General features: G+C 50.8%; 1 protein-coding gene across 3 annotated transcripts in view; it reads right to left on the reverse strand.

The window, feature by feature from the left end:
* The window catches only part of SNX29 (sorting nexin 29), a gene marked incomplete at its 3' end in the record, with an annotated part of 419909 nt that overhangs the window by 44207 nt on the left and 357757 nt on the right, over positions 1–17945 (reverse strand). The window lies entirely within an intron of this gene.

A 17945-nucleotide genomic window follows, 5' to 3' on the forward strand; every position in this document is an offset into this window, starting at 1 on the left:
GCAACTCTGGACTCTGTTACCGGGTGCGCGACATGTGCCAGATGTGGTGCCAGGGACCAGGGGTGCACCAGCAAACACACAGTGTGGCCCTGGTGGAGTCCCAGGCCAGTGGGGGTGGAGGTGGGGACACACACACAGATAAAACCGGTGACCACACAAGTCAGTGTGTAATTGTTAATCACACCAAGTGCCACCCTGGAGAGAGGGTGCTTAATTTTGCCTTCACAGGAATTTTCCTGAATAAAAACCTATTACCACTACTTAACAGATTTCATTGATAAATTCCACCTTCTCTTGAAAAGCCGGGAGACATGACAGCACAATCCTCCCAGTGTGGCCCCCACAAGCGCAGGCCCGGGCCCTCCCCTCACTGCTCTGGATCCCTGCTCATCCCCCCATACGCCCCGCCCCCACACCGGGCCAGCTTCCCAGGTGTGAGCCCCTGCAGCCTCTCGGGGTCAGAACTTGGATCTGTGTCATCATCTGCTGTCCTTGTCTTGAAATTCTTAATAATCTTAGAACATGGGGCCCCTTAGATTCTGTAGCCCATCCTGCAGCGAGGGGCAGGGAAGGCTTTCTCCAGCGAGGCTCCCATTATACTGGAGGCCACGGCGGGCAAGACAGAGCAGAGGGAGGCCACAGGGCAGGGTCGCTCATCCCAAAGAGGAGGAGGAGCACACTCTGATGACTCTCCATGTCAAGCAAGGAAACTGCGGCTGAGAGAGGACCGGGTGGCGCATCCACAGGGTCCCACAGATGGACCGGGGCCTCACCCGCCCCACCCCCTGGGTCAGCACAGAGCCGGCCCCACCCAGGATGGCCTGGTCTCTGAGAGCGCCCCAAGGCCCTGCCAAGGACACCAGTATGGCAGGGAGATGCTTTAGGAAGTGCCAGGTTTAGCAAAGAAAGACACAGAATGCCCAGTGAAATGTGAATTACGATAAGCAGTGAGTCCTTTTTCAGTTTTCATAATTCAATATTCAATAATTCATAATTCAATAAATTTTCATCATTCCACTGTGCACCACACAATAAAACCTTTCCATGCACTATTTGGGACACACTGAAACCAGGGAATTATTGTTTATCTGAGATGAAAATGTAACTGGCTGCCCTGCATTCACCTGGCCGCCCCTGAGCACAGGCGGGAGGAAGAAACGCAGGGCAGGAGCCAGGCCCCTTGGAGGCCACAGCAAGGCCTCCAGCCCAGAGCCACTCCCTGGTGACACCTCCGTGGGACCTTCCCTCTGCCCCCCTCCCCTCCCCCCCAGTGGCAGCCATGGGACAGTGTGAGGGCCACTCCCCTCATGCAGGCACAGTCCCAGGCAGGGGGGCAGGAGGGGGCCTGGAGGGCGGTGTGGATGCTCAGAATGGGCAGAGTGGAGCCACAGGCCCTCACTCGGCCCACAGTAGGGCCCCAGGCCCTGTTCCAGGTCCTGAATGCCAGGCCCAGCCTGACCGCTGCCTAGAATGAGCTCATAGTTCATCATGTGCCTCCTCTACTCGATGGTAAGTTGCAGGAAGGCGGGACCTTAGCTGTCTTGTTCACCCCTTCATTGCAGAGCCCAGCACAGTGCTGGGCTCACGAGCCCCCGTAAGTATTTGCTGCAAGAACTAATAAATGTGGGGGTAGATTTAGGGGAAGCCAGGCAGCCAGCAGGGAGAATGGCTTGGATGCTGTTGCCAAGTCCAAACAGGAGATGGCAAAGACGCCCACCATGGAGTGGGAGGGAGAGAAGGCTGGCCTGTGACCAGCTCCCAGGTCCCAAATCCTCTGGGCAGGGAACAAAGGGAGAAGACCAATGATAAGTGAGCAAAGAAATATAGCGGTGGGGATGCACACAGAACGGCAGCAGGCCACGGACAGCGAGGGGAGCTGGTCCTTCAGACACCCCATTTGTCATAGGGGCTCCAGAGGAGAGCAGCACCGGGGTAGGAACCTGTCCCGCTGGGTGGCGTGCAGTGCTGGGAGAGCCATGGGTGTTCGTGATATGTTTGCTTGAGCTCCTGGGGCTGCAGTGAAATGGCACAAGAAGCGATGGAACTGAGGAAGCCCGGCTCGGAGGACCTGCCAGGCCCTCTGTGACCGCTTGGAGGCCCTCGCTGCCATGGCCTGCTGCCATTCTGTGTGCATCCCCACACAATACTTCTGTCCGTTATGGTTTACAGGTAGGAATGGAGAGCACTGAGAGTGAGTCTTCTCCTTACAAAACAACATTCAGGGCTATTTTAATGGAAGCATTTTTTTTCCCCCCTCCAAAAAGGTTAATTTTATTTTGAGCTTCAAGAAGATAAGACACCATCATATTAAGAATAACTATTTTTGAAACAGCAGGGTGTTGTGAAGAAGATGACAAGTTATGGTTTCTAGGACAAGTGCCCAGGTGCTGGCCCCTGTACTATTACAACTTTTTTATCCGGCCCAGGGCACCTTCTCAACCGTGTGCCCCCTCTCCAAGGGGCCTCCCCAGGAGCCGCCCTTCACATGAGCTGTAGATGGGTCCAGGGACCACATCCCCAGACTTCCTCCTTTCAGCTAAGAAAAACATGGTTTTCTTACCCGAAACCAGTTTGGCTCAGTGGTAGAGCATCAGTCTACGGACTGAAAGGTCCCGGGTTCGATTCCGGACAGGGGCATGTACGTTGGTTGCGGGCACATCCCCGTTGGGGGGTGTGCAAGAGGCAGCTGGTAGATGTTTCTCTCTCATCGACGTTTCTAGCTCTCTATTTCTCTCCATTCCTCTCTGTAAAAAATCAATAAAATATATTTAAAAAAAAGAAAAGAAAAGAAAAACATGGTTTTCCTAAAACAAGTAGAGGCCAGCCCCCTCCTTCAGAAGCAGCAAGCAGCTCGGCCCTGAGGAGAGACGGCAACTTTGGAGTCAGCGGATCAAAAACATGTCGCTGGCTAGAGCATCCAGAACACTGGTGAGGACCCAGGAGCCAGGCATTAAGGCCCTCTGACTATGAGATTCCCTCCATGCCCAGTTCTGATGAGACTGGGCACAAAGGAAGATGAGATTTCCCAGTGTCTGCAGTGGGATGGGAGCCACAAACCAGGCGCGACCAGCTCGACCTGAGTGGGGGTGAGGCAGCCACGATAAGGAACCTGCTCAGAAATCCCTTCCCTCTGCAGCAACGTGTGGAGGCTACATGTGGAGAAGGCAGAACCACTGGAAAGAAGGAGGGTGACCAAAGGCACTGGTCTGCCTGGGGCTGTGACATGAATGAGAAGTGCCTCCAGGGCTGACAGCCAAGTCCATGTTTATGCCACCGTGTGAGAGGCACTTGTGCTAATTATGCTGATACACAGCAGCTCACTCAGTGTGGCTGCACGTGCCTGCCTTGTGCACGCAGCAAGCCTGAGGGAATGCACTCGGCAGAAGATGCAGCCCTGTCTGCAGGAGCAGAGTCCAGCAGAGAGAGGAGACAAAAGCAGGGCAGGGATACAAAGTGACCAGTGCTCGGGCGGAGTGGGTGTGGGCGAACCTGAGGAGGGAGGAGACTCAGCCTAGGAGGCGGTCCTGTGGAGGGTGAGGCCTGCAGGCTGAGGGGCAGGAAATACACAGAATAAACCCAACATGGGTTAAAGACCTAACTGTAAGACTGGAAACCACAAAAATCCCAGAAGGAAACACAGACAGTAAAATCTCGGACATTTCTTGTAGCAGTATTTTTTCTGATATGTCTCCTTGGGCAGGGAGACAAATGGGACTACATCAAGCTAAACAACTTGCACAGCAAAGAGAACCATCAATAAAATGAAAAGATAACCCACTGCACAGGAGAACATATTTGCCAATGATACATTTGATAAGGGGTTAGTATTCAAAATTTATAAAGAACTCAACACAACAAAACCCCCAAACAACCTAATTAAAAAATGGGCAAAGGACCTGAATAGACATCTCTCCAAAGAGAACACACAGATGCCCAACAGACATATGAAAAGATGCTCAATGTCCCTAACCATCAGAGAGATGCAAATTACAACCATAATGAGGTGTCACCTTACACCTGTCATCAACAAATCAACAATCAGCGTTGGTGAGGATGGAGAAAAGGGAACCCCCATGCACTGCTGGTGGAATGCAGGTTGGTGCAGCCACTGTGGAAAACAGTTTGGAGTTTCCTCAAATAATTAAAAATGGAACTGCCTTAGGATCCAGCAATTCCACTTCTGAGAGGATGTCCAAAGAAACCCAAAACATTATTTCAAAAGAATATATGCACCCTTATGTTCATTGCAGCATTATTTACAACTAGTAGCCCTGCATACGAATCCGTGTGCCAGTAGGTCGCTGCTGCCCTCCTGTAACCCCCTCCCCACCCACCTGCTCCACCTTTATAGCTTGCTGCTCTGCACCCTCCTGTAGCTCTCTGCCTGCTGCCCCGCCCTCCTGTAGTTTCCCCAGCTCCCCTCCTCCCTCCCCCTTCCCCCGCTGCCTCATCCTCCTGCAGATCTGTGAACTGGTGGTCATTATGTGGTTGGTCGTTAAGCCTCAGGACATAATGGATAATTAGCAATATTCCAAGTGCCCATCGGTAGAGGAGTGGATTAAAAAGCTATGACAGCCTGGCCGGTGTAACTCAGTGGTTGAATTTCCTCCCTCTGTTTTGTGTAGAACAAACTGTGTGGTTGAAGGCAAAGAAACCATGAACCCCACCTTCCTAATGGGGAACAGAAAGTTTCACAGCACTGAAAAAATCCTCCCAAGAGTGGCACTGATAGCAGCAGCAGGAATGATCCTATCTAATAAAAGAGTGATATGCAAATTGACCATCACTCCAACACACAAGATGGCTGCCCCCATGTGGACACAAGATGGCTGTCACAAGATGGCCAGCAGGGGAGGTAGTTGGGAGGATCAGGCCAGCAGGGGAGGGCAGTTGGAAAGGACCAGGCCTGCAAGGGAGGGCCGTTGGGGGTAATCAAGCCTGCAGGGGAGGGCAGTTAGGGGTGATCAGGTTGGCAGAGGAGAGAAATTGGGGGCGACCAGGCCTGCCGAGAAGGGCAGTTAGGGGTGACCAGGCCTGAAGGGGAGGACAGTTAGGGGTGACCAGGACTGCAAGGGAGGGCAGTTAGAGGCAATCAGGCTGGGAGGGGAGTAGTTAGGCATCAATCAGGCTGGCAGTGGTTAGGGTAGGGGTGTCGAACTCAATCAGAGAAGGGGCCAAAATCTAAAATCCAGCCTAAATCGCGGGCCGAATGGTTTACTGAACAGTAATAAACTGACAATGTCATAAACTGACAGCGGAGTGCAGTGATGACAGCATGGTGCGGGCCACATTGCAAGGCCTGGAGGGCTGGATTTGGCCCACGGGCCTTGTGTTTGACACATGTGGGTTAGGGGGTGATCAGGCTTGTAGGCCGAAGTAGTTAGGGGCAATCAGAAAGGCAGGTAGGCGAGCAGTTGGGAGCCAGCAGTCCTGAATTGTGAGAAGGATGTCTGACTGTCCATTTAGGTCCAATCCTACTGGGATCAGGCCTAACTGGGCAGTCAGACATCCCTCAGGGGTCCCAGATTGAAGAGGGTGCAGGGACACGAGGGACATCCCCCCCCCCCCCCCCCATGCACAAATTTTGTGCACTGGGCCTCTACTAGTAAAATAATGATGCTAACCATAGCAGCCACACATCTACCACAGGCCACTCTGTCTTCATCGCTGCTCCTGTTACCTGTTTATCCTCCAGATGACTTCCTAAGGAGGGTCTGTTACCATCCCCATCTCCCAGGTGAGGAATCGGACGTGCAGGGAGCAGCAGCACTCACCCAAGCGTGGATCTAACAAATTGGAGACCTGGCATATAACCCAGGTCCTCCACTCCATCAATGGCATGTCCACTGCCCCCAGGGAGGCAGGGGCACTGGAAACCCGCCTCACTTGTCACATCTGAGGCAGGACTTCCCACCTGGCACACTTGAGCTGTATGACTGCGGCAGCACAGCCCTGGCGGCCTCAGGTGAAGTGTAGTTTGTGATGGGAAGACAAAGCGCCAACTCAAGAGGACATCGCAGACCCCGTCCTCGCCACATTTTCCCATGAAGAAGGCCATAGGGCTTAGCGACACTAAATTCCAATGCACTCTTCCTGGGGTCCAAACACCCTCCTCTTCCTACTCAGCCTGTCCCAGGTGATCCTCACTGCTTACAGGTCTTACTCAAAAATGGGGGCGACAGAGCAGGCCCCCAGGACTGAGCAGCTTAGGGACACACACCATGTGATGGAGCTAAACCTGGACAGCCGCACACAGATATCCGTGCAGTGTTAACTGTCAGAGCAGACCCACCTGCAGTGAGGGCGGACCCCCAAACCTCACTGCAAACGCAGGTCTCCATTTTAGGAAAGGACAGAGGGCCCACGAGGGGTTTGAGGTACATTTACACTCTCCCCAGTGAGGACAGCGACGATACCCTTTATTTCGGGCTTCCTGTGGGCAAGCACTAAGTGAAATGTTGACTGGCATTACTTATGAACTGCATACAATATCTCCATTTTGCAGGTGAAGAAATAAAGGCTCCAAGAGATTAAGTGCCTTCTCTATGGGACCCAGCAGGCGAGGAAGAGCTTGGATTTCTAGCCGTGTCCACTGGATTAAGCTCATAGCCATGACGAGGTCCTGACTCTTAGGATCAACAACCACAGGAGACCTACAGCTTTGCTAAAAACAGAAGTGAAAAACAAACAGGTCCTGCAGGTCACAGAGCGTGAACAAAACACCGTAATTCTGAAAACTCCTCTTGGCACAGCAGTGTTTACGGCTAGGTGACTTCCTGTCTTTATAGCAACAGAACCCTGTCTGTTGGGAAGGTGGAGTGTGTGCGGAGCTTCCTGGCAGCCTCGTTTATTAAACAGGCAGGATACGGTGGCCTGTCCCCCATGGGGGGGGGGGGGGAGCGCGGGGCAGGGGGAGAAGAGGGGGAGCGGGTCTAAGATGCCTCTTCTGCACCACTGGGCCGGCACGGGCTGGGCCTCTGAGGACACAACAAAGGATTTCGTGGCAGGAGAGCAGCAGGCTCTGTAGCCAAGGGAACTGCAGGCTGGACCTCTGGGAGGAGGGAAAAGCTGGGTCAGGCGCTTTTGGGAAGAAACCAGGTAGGAAACAAGACACTGCCCATGTGCAAAAGTGTCCTCCAGGAGCTGCAGGCCCCGAGCTGGAAGGGGCAGAGGGAGACACGGGCAAAGGAGGGCGCAGCCTGGGCAGGGCCAGCTGGAAAGGAGCAGCCACTGCTTCAATCCCGGAAGTGCTGCCAGATCCCCTAGGTCCGTGGTCGGCAAACTGCGGCTTGAGAACCACATTTGGCTCTTTGGCCCCTTGAGTGTGGCTCTTCCACAAAATACCATGGCCCAGGAGAGTCTATTTTGAAGAAGTGGTGTTAGAAGAAGTTTAAGTTAAAACAAATTTGGCTCTCAAGAGAAATTTCAATCGTTGTACTGTTGATATTTGGCTCTGTTTGACTAATGTGTTTGCCGACCACTGGCCTAGATGATGTGACATCTCAGGTAAAAACACTGAAAAATAATTGTAAAGAAACGAAGACCAGGTGGATCAAAGACAACAGAGCGTGCAGGCCACACGGAGCCACCAGTCTGAGACACTTTATCTCACGCTCCTTAGCTTAGGACGCTTTCCACAAGTTCCCGGGGCTGGGCTGGGGGTGGAGTCTGTAGGGAAGCAGCGCGGTGCCCAGAGTCACCCACAGCTGCTCAGCTCCAGCTGCTGCTCCGCCAAGTTACTCCACCTCCCTGACCTTCAGTTCCGCTTCGGAGCAAGGCCGGTGTAGTGCCTGTTTCAGAGGATTACTGTGCAAAGTCACGCTTGTAAAGCAAAAACTGGACTGCTCCCAGCACACAGTAAACACTCAACACAAACACGCAACGAACTTCCTTTCTAGAAGCAAGCACAACTCAGGTTCCTTGGGCCTTTAAAATGACCGGATTTTTCAGCCAGCTGGCAATATTTGGTGAGCATAAATATAAATATAATGGACTACATGACCTGCAATTCCATCCAGTGTCCCACAGGAGACTGACTATGGATGGCATGGTGAGGGGCCAGCAGCCACTTGGGAAGGGACAGTGAAATGTGGTGGACGCACACCTGAAAATGTAGCTAACCGTTACAGAAGCAAAGTGTAGGCACACGGCCACAGGAATGGAGCCGAGAGAAAAAAAATACTGCTGCGCAAGACCACATACATTAAATTAAAAACACTAGAAGGGAAGGACCCACTGGCACAGCTGCTGTGGTGGGAGAACAGGAGACAGGATGAGAGAGAAACACAGGGCTGAGGCCTCAGTGACCGAGGAGCCCATGTCTCAGGAGCTGAGGTCCAAAGAGGGAACGAAAGGGAGAGAGGGGGTGCTTCCCGTCGGCACCTGCGTATGCCATCAGACACAAAGACCCTGAGGGATCTGGTGCAGATGTGTTCTGCCTTGGCAAAGATTCAAGTCCAAGTCCAGGGCCAAGACCGAGCTGTGACACCGCAGGGGAAGTGCAGGGTGCTCACTGTGCTCAGGTTCCCCCCTCCCCAGGCGCCCTGGACCCCACTCCCTTCCCCTCTATGCATCCATCCTGCTGTGCTGGCCCTGGACCCGCACTGGCTGTGGCTGACAGATGGCTCGCACATGCCACCCTCGTTAGAGACAGGCGAGCTCCCTCATTTCACAGTCTATTGACGACGTGATGGTCATTCGGGGTCTGGTTTCGAGATTCGCGAAGATTTTAATGGCAGTGGCTGCAGCATTATGTGCCACCATCTCAAACTGTCCTGATTGCCACGTGCGATCAGTATGCATTCTGCACGAGGACGCCACAGGCTGAATGGCAGGATGGGCGAAAGGTGGCAGAATCGCAGCAGAATGTTAGCACCAGCCAGTGTGTGTTGGGTGCCAGGAACTGAGTGCAGGCTCTTATGAGTATTACTTCTAATCCTAGTAACATTCCAGATGAAGCTGGAAGAGAAAGTACTGTGACCCAAACCACACAGTGGAGGAGGGGCCGAGCCAGGAGAGGGCTGTCCCAGAGCCACCGCCCTCCCCTGCAGAGCCCGCATGCCCAGGGAGGCCCTGGCAAGGTGCTGGGAGGAGCAAGCTGGTTCCAAAGCCAAGACAGGAGGTGGGAGGCCTTGCATCCCTCCCTAGGGCAAGTGGACAGATGCACACACACCCCCCCCCCCCCGCCCCCAAAGCCACACCCTGTTCTCCCAGGGCTGGGTCAAGGAGCAGGATGGACAAGACCCAGAACGTTCCAGCAGACCCTGGAAAAGGGGGGTGGGTGCAGCCATAGTGCCAGTTCCTCCCGCTGTCCAAGGGAAGCTGCAAGTCTGCATTGTTAGGTTAAAGCTCTCAACTCTCAAATCAGTTGGCAGCTCATTTAAATGCTTAAACATCATGGCGCAGAGCAAAGAAAACGTACCTACAGGCCACCAGAAGCACCAGGAAACGGGTAGTTCACTGAAAAACTGGCCTCTGCAAGCAGCTCCCGGCCTCTGTGGGAGTTTGAGCTGCTACTGAGAGGGAGTGAGGGGTCCCTGCTTCCGAAGGCCGTGCACCCTCTAAGAAATGACCCAGACACCGGGGAGGGGGTGCCGCCCGCTTGCCCCGGGGCAGGGCAGGTATGGCACTACGGTGCCATTCCCCAGACTGCTGCCCAATTCTAACTGCTGCAGACAGAATGCCCAGCACATCCACCCGCACCTCAATGTTCAAATGTAGCCTTTTACCTCAAAGACGCTTCTCAGGGCGGGTGGGAGGTCCACTCTACAGACAGGATAACGTGTCCACAGTCACACCAGAATGGGCAGAGCTGGAATGTCCAGGCCCAGTACTCGCTGTCCCACACTGCCCCTCGGTTTATAGGGGACTTTACAAAACTTTCTTTCCATTCAAAAACCGTAACTGAACCGCCCCCAGGCGAGGGCTGGTGGGATGAGAGATGTGGAGGACAGCAACCCTATCTTTTCGGCCACCTGAGTTTAATGCAAACCTGACCCATTTTTATCTGCAATACTTCTACACCAGTGGGTTCCTTTTGCACAACAATCACCAATTCCCCACCCTTTCAGACACTAGTGTGGCACTTCTGGCCAACTGGCTATAAATCAGAGGCTCCCAGATCCTTCTTTGGGTTCAGTAATTTGCTAGAATGGCTCACAGAACTCAGGAGAATGAAGAGAGCTTCCAACTGCTAGACCAAGTTACCACGTGACCCAGCAAGTCCACGCCTGGGTGGAATGAAATGAAACCAAAGGGAAATGAAGACATGTCCACACAAAAACTTGCACACAATGTCCACAGAACAATATTTCATTAACAGCCCAAAAAATGGACACAACCCAAATGTCTACCAATGGATTAATGGATAGACAAGTGTGGCATGTGCACACACGGAATAGTATTTGGCAATAGGAAGGAAGAAGTACTGATACATGCTACAACATAGCATGGGAACATTATGATTTTGTGAGTCACAAGGATTAGATAGTATATGATCCTACCCATGTGAAATTTCCCAAATAGGCAATTCTACAAAAAGCAGAGTAAAGCTGTTTTAAGAAAGGAGAGAATGGGCACATAACCCAGGCAGGACTGATCCCGGGATTTTTGCTGAAACTGCTGGGAAAAGGCACTCTCTGTCCCCTGGGGTTGCTTTCGGGATGGCACTGCCAGGGGCTCTACCTGGAGAAAGCCTGTCTGAGATGAAGCCAGCACAGAGGAAGGCAGAGGAGAGAGGGAGGAGTTGGTGGGGATGGAGAGGGAGAGACCAGGTGCTGATGGGTCACAGGAACCTGGGCCAACCGAGCCAAAGCTCACTCCGTTCCTGCCCTTCAATCACATCCATACCCTCTGTGCCTGTCCATGTGGGAGGACTTCTCCTAAGTTCCTCACGGAAATTTTGGCTCTTCTCTGGCATCCTCCACTCTGACTGTTCAGGTCACCCTCCCTTCACTGGCTTCCCACCCTGGAGCCCCCCATTGCCCCGAATACCCCAACTCTCCCAACGCACAGGCTTCTCTGAAAACCCTCTCTCCATGGCGGCACCCCCTCAACCTCACCTGCCTCTTTTTAGCCAGACACTCCCCCACCTCGACAGCACCTGGAGCAGGGCTCCGTACTCAGCTGCTTAAAAATAAACATGAGCTGCATTATTTCCAGCAAATGTTCCCACCCTATTAATTATGTATCTGCCACCTGCTTCACACACAAAAAGGAACTCAGCAGGGAGGACTAAGGAAGAGTAAAGCAGCTGAAAAGTGCTATGGTGGGAGTGCTCCCCCCACCCCCCTGCAGGGCAGGGAGCTATAGCCACGTGAGGGGAAGAACCCTGGGAGGAGGGGGAGAGAACCTGGGAGGAGGGGGAGAGAACCTGGGAAGAGGAAGAAGGCCCTGGGGGGAGGAAGGGGAGAGATCCTGGGAGGAGGAGGAGGGCCCTAGGAGCAGGGGGAGAGACCTTGCGAGGAGGGGGAGGGCACTGGAGTTTGTCCTAGGCCTTGGTGAAGCCTCCCCACCCATCTCCTTATCAGAACTGTTTCTAAATTCATAAAACATGGGATTAGAAAGAAAAGCACTTCTATTGAAGCACAGTTATCAAACCTGTGATAAAGCATTGCCAGTGTTCCTTTGCTGAGGGATTAATGACAAGATCTCATGTCATTTTAAGCAGTGGAGAGGTTTAAGGACACCTGGAACTACCAGCAGCAACTGCCAGATGACATGAGAACACACAAGACTGAGTTCCACTGGGGACAAAGTCACAGACACCACCGCCACTGCTGTAGCTTGTTGCCTACATTCTCGCTGCAGCTAGGTATCACTTAAATGGCAGTTACTCTGCTTCATTTTCATCATTTACCCTCAAACCCTAAGATATGTGCACTCCTGGGCCGGACCATGCCGAGCTCCCAGGTGGGTCACTTTGAGTCGGTTTCCCACCTGTAACGGGCTGGGAAGCTGCCCTGCCCGCTGGGGGAAGGGGATGGGTGAGGAGTAAGGATGGTGTTGGAAGATAATCTGGCCAAGACCCAGGAATGTCACCAGGAGCAGCTCCCGAGCTGTCCCTGGCCAGGCCACTTCCCCAGCCTGGCACCTTTCTTTACTTAACCCTGCAGCAGCTCAAAAGGGAGAGACTAGTGTCTTTACAATGAGGATGCACTGGTGTCAGGGCTCCAGCCCAAGTCCATCGGCCCTCCTCCTCTGCCCCGCATACCCACCCCCAGCTGTAGTTGAGCACCAGAATATGTTTAAACACAAGGATTCCAGTACACCCAGAAAGGAAGGCGGAACTGTCCGTGGTGCTGAACAGTCCTGTGCCTTGTGGCCTAAGTACTGATTAAGGGAATGCCTGAGAGTCAGTCAGTGACCACTTTGAGACTTTGGAAAAGATGGAGCCACATTTGCTGCTTGGGTACCAGCATCACTGGCACACCCACCTGCAGTATGGCTGTGAGTCCTAACCCATTGGAAAAGGGAAAAGTTGTCGAACTATTTCCAAAATCAATATAGGAAAGACATCAACTGTCACCAAAGCAATGGTGAAAGGCATGAGGACAGCCCAGACCTGTCTGAACACTAACATATTACTGACGAGAAAGCCCCAGAAAGCAAAACCACCCCTTACTTATTGCTCCAGTTTGAAGAACGCCTATGCAAAACTCAGTGTGAGCTTTCTGCGGCATCCCCCTCCACAGAAGGGAGGAATGAACAGAGGGCGAGGGGGGAGATAAAAGGTGGGAATGGGGATTAAGCATTTAATCCAGAATGCCAGGTCTGCTGGGCTGGCTCATTTTTTTTATTTTCCCTCAATATTTATGTACCTGTCCAAATCGAACTACGGATCCATTTCCCAGCTCTCAGAGGCACATAGAACATCAAGCAGTAGCAGGTCAAGTCCAAACAATAGTTCATTGCTAGATGGAAATGTACTAACTCTCTAGTTTTACCCTTGTCTTTCAAAGGAAGTTAAATCATTTTACTTTGGTTGGCAGCAATTGGCATATATATATATATATATATATATATATATATATATATATATATATATAAAGTTTTCAGGTTGAAGAAATGCCATACTGTTCAGTTCATAACTAACCCCTCCTATGCCCTAGGTAATCTTCCCAGGATAGTTCTAGAGTGAAATCTCTTATCTGGCTAATGCTGTTCAAAGTTATTAAAAATTACCTCCATACTTATTAAAAATTACCTCCATACATCATCTGTCCCACTCCATTGTAAGCCCTATGTAAACAGGACTTATCTGTTTAGCTCCCTGCTAAATTCTCAGTGGCTGGCACATAGTAGGTGCTCAAGAAAATTTCCTTGAATAAATGGTTGTGTGAGTAGATGACGTTCCTCTTAATATGTTTGTAGCCCTCTGGGCATTTTTCTGGGCTGGTTTCTCCTATTGCCATTCACCCTTCACTCTGCTTCCTGAGGGAACTTTTATTTTTAAAGTGCAAAACCACTTTTTAAATAAGTCTTTATTGTTCCAAGTATTACATATATCCCTCCTTTCCCCCCACTGAATCCCTCCAAGACTCCCACCCCCCTCCCACCCCCAGCCTTCAGCATCCTATTGTCTGTGTCCATGGGTTAATGCAAAACCATTTTTTAAAACCATGCCATTTTCTTTGCTTTCAGGACAAAGTCCAAACTCCTCAGCTAAGTATGCAAGGTGACTGTCCCTGCCTGGCTCTTCTGAGTCCGTTCCTCATGTGCCATGTGCCCCACTGTGTGTACCCAGTGTGTGCAGTGCATGGCGCTGGCTCAGGAGGCAATTTGGAAATAGCTGGGAAAGTTGGGGCCAGGCATGCCCATCAGCCACCGACCTCATTCACTGCGACACACCCTGGAGAAATGAGGTATCAAATGTGTGCCAGGTGATGTGTCCAGGGTGCTCTCTGCAACACTTTGAATAGGGAAAATGAGTCAACAACCTAGCTGCCCATCCAGGGACAATAAACACAACACTGAATATTCATACAGCTGAGTATCAGTAACACAGTGGTTGAAGTTAATGAATTAGGAGGCCATGCCTCCAAATATACAAATCTCAGAAAGGCAACACTGGTTTAAAAATACAGGTGTGAAAAAATATCTGAAGACTGATATCATTCATGTGAAGTTAAAAAAAACAAAACCCAACCCTTGGAATCATATGTATGAAAGCACAAAACCACAGAAAGGAAGGACGCACCGCACTCCACAGGATGGCTCCGTCTGGGAGGAGGACAAAGACAACCCCGCTGTATCTGTAATGTTTAATTCTAAACACTAAACACTGACCTTTACTAAACCAGACAATCAGTCATGTGTGTTCATTATGTTTTTGTGTATATTCTGGGGCACTTTTGAAATATTTTACAATAAAATTTTAAGAACTTAGAAGCAAATATGACACAATGTGAATAGCTGTTAATGCTAGGTAATGGGAATCTGCTTATTATCTTCATTCTTTGTATTTTCCCTTCCTCTGAGAAAGCACCACTGTAACGCACACATCACTGCATAACCACGTGGGAAACTCTTCAGCAGAACCTACCAGAGGGAACACAGCCCGTGGCCCAGCAATTCCATTCCTAGCATAAACCCACAGAAGCCAGGCTTATAGCCACTAGAAGACACAGAAAAGAATGTTAACCACAGCACATGTGATTGAGCCAAACCGGGAGCCACCCAAACATCCATCGACAGTAAAGATAAAAAAAAAAAAATTGTGGTATACTCATACAATGGAATGCTGTACAGCAATAGAAACAATTGCCACTTGCAACAACATGGATGACTATCCCAGATGTGATGCTGAGAGAGAGAGACACAAAGGCATACATGCTATATGACCCCATTTGTGTAAAGCCCTAAAGCAGGCAAACTCACCTATCCAAACTAGATGTCAGGATAGTGGAGCCCTAGTGGGAAGAGGGTGACAAGAGGAGGCTGGAGCTTTGCCAATGGCCTGCTTCTGGGGCCCCATGCTGTCTGTGTAGCTGTGTTCATTTTGTGAAAATCCATCAAGCTGTACACTGAAGATTGGAGGCATGTTATACTTGGATTTAAGAAGTAACCAAACAAGGGGGTAAAAGATAAAACCCACCATCCACACGATGAGAGAAATGAAGGGAAGAAGAGAGTAACAGGCATATATAAAAGTCACCACAAATGACAAAAGAATGGAGACCAAATTAGGAGGTGTCTCTATTGACCTGTTACTTAAACTAGCACTGGAGGGTTCCAGATATGCCAGTGCCATGCTCAACAACTTACAACATCTCATTGGATTGTCACAAGAGCCCGTGATGTCAGCACCCGTGCCCCAGGTGGCAGCTGGGATGACAGCATCGCAGAGGGTGGGGGACTTGTCGGAGATCACACAGCCACTGCTGCAGCGACAGGACCTGAAGTGAGGCCAGTGAGATGCCACAGCCCACACTCTTAACCTAGGCGCCTCTGGCAACAGAGAAGCTACACTGCCTAGCTCCCAGAAACGTGTGGGAACCACCACGCTGCAGAGAAGGTCAGAGGGAAGGGACCACTTCCTCCATACACGAATGAGGGGGTCTGCACCCCAGAGACCTGGTAATAGGAAAGTAATCAAAAGGGCGGCATCCTGAGACACTGAAGATGTATTCGTCTAGCTTGCTTAGATGAACCAAGATTGTAATACATAACTCTCCATATTAATGGGAGCACTAAAGGGGAAGGTAGCAATTATTCTCAATTATTTAAAAAGAGAATTAAGAGCTGAGAAGGACTCTTCCGGGTGGTGATTTTAATCAGCTGTCCAAAAGCAAGAGGGAAAAACAGATGTAATGTTAAGTATATTCAGAAGGCCTTCGGAGCTAGGAGAGATTAAATAATGACACACAAGCAACTTAACAGCTCAGAAATATTTTGGACAACACTTCATGCCCAGCAGAGAGTCAAGTGTTTTATAATTCATGTCAATTTCCAGCCAATGGGTTCAACACGGCTTCACGGGAGGCCTCCTGCTCAGCCTGAGATGCGGGAAACAAGGGGAGCGGGCCAGTTCTGGTTGGTGAAATCGGGAAAGCCAGAACCCAGCTGTGTCCAAGAACTCATCACTGTCACCGGGCATGGCTAATGCAAAGCCTTTGCAGAACCTCCTGCAAATGTTCGCAGTGTTGTCGGTATCCACTGTGTAGGTAAGGCCTAAGCATCTTCCCATGAACAATTATCGAACAAGTTGAGGTAATGAAGGGTACTGGGGAGGGTGGGATTGGTACCCTGATGCCACACAGCAATGTCTATGTAGCTTGAGTTCATTTGTTCATCAAACACATTTTCCTCGCCACCTACTGTGCTCTGGGCACTGCCTGAGATGCTGAAAAGACAAAGACTCCACAGGCCTGGTCCTGCTCTCTAACTGACGGGGAAATGGGAGAGAGAAAACTGTGTATCAAAAGCAGCCAAGAGAATACGAGAAGGGAACTGGGAGGAAGGACAGCTACCACTCTGTGTTGAGGGAAGGCTGCCTGGAAGAGGTGTCACATGAAGGTCTATGACCAGAGACCAAGAGGCCTCCCTGTGCTCCACACAGAAACACTCAGGGGGGGAGCAGAGCAGCATAGACAGTTCCAGGTGTGGCCCCAGGTTGTTTATAAAATGGCTGATTTTTTAATTGGATATTAACTTGATATTATAAAAAGTCCTCACAAGAAGGCCCCACGCGTTAAATACAGATACACACAGATGCATGAACACACATTCCAGGCTCGAGGTGCGTCACTGTCTCTCCCGAGATGATTTTTCTAGCAAGATGACTCTAGCAACTGCTCTCCTGGCAAATATCTTACAGGCTTTTACCATATTAAAGAGAAACACAAATGTGCGATGTATAATGAGCCCGATTTCTCTCTCCTCCTTGTTTAATACATTAAGTACCATTTACACAGTGGTTGGCAGAGAGTCAGATGAGGAACGAGCTTGGGTTTCTGGCATCCTTCAGTTAGAGCTCGGTTCTCTCCCAACTTCCTCTCTGGAAAGCTTTCATCTTCAGGGGATGGTGTCTGAGCTCCCCGTGTTTCTGTTCCAAGTAGGGGAGCAGGGGTCTGGCACTGTCTTCTGGGTCTTCTTCCATATGAGGGTGTTTCTGGCAGAATCCCATATAGAAACGTGTAGTCACATGTGACCTACTGCGTTACCAGCTCCCAGACTTGGGTATGGACTAAGGGGCTTCTCAACCAAGGGGCAGACGCCCAGATGGATTAGCACCGGTCTTACTCAGTTCCTCACACAAGCTACGGGATCTTGGGCAGGATGCTCACAGCCTCTGAACTAGGTTTGCTCTGAGACATTTTATATGGGTCTTGACAAGACTGTTGAGAAATGAATACGGAGCCTCCGGTGTGTCTGACAGGCTGGGCACATGATTCTGCACACAGAAATGTAGGGTGGGAGGGTTCCGATGGACCACCCATGTCAGGCTTGTCCACTGCCCGGGTTCAGTGTCCCAGCATCCTTTAAGGACATGCTCCATCTCATTACCAGTCCATCCCTGGTATATAGAAGGGGAAACTGAGGCACACAGAGATCAAGTAACTTGCTCAAGGCCACAGAGCGAGTAAAGCAATAGGAACCTTCCTTTCTTTCCTTTTCTGCTTTTTACTTTTTACTCTCCTACTTGACAAAATCCTGTTAATGAATAAATGCAAAATGAACGAATGCTTAGGTTTACCGGGGAACTTTATGGGCCTGCAGATTGGTGGGACTGGGTGGAGGAGTGGGGGGGAGGCTGCAACTCCTAGCTCTGAACTTGGCCCCTGAGAGAGTAGGTGGTGTGAGGGGTGGATGGTTCAATAGAAGGAGAGGCAATCTGAGGGCCTGGTTCCATGAGACTTCCACACCGTGAGGTTACAGAACTGCCTCATGGAGGCAACAGAAATGTCCATCAGCTGGGCAATGGCTACGTAATCTTCTCACCCATT

This window comes from Pipistrellus hanaki (genome assembly GCF_964339955.1).
Source record: "Pipistrellus hanaki genome assembly, chromosome: 4".
Taxonomy (NCBI): domain Eukaryota; kingdom Metazoa; phylum Chordata; class Mammalia; order Chiroptera; family Vespertilionidae; genus Pipistrellus; species Pipistrellus hanaki.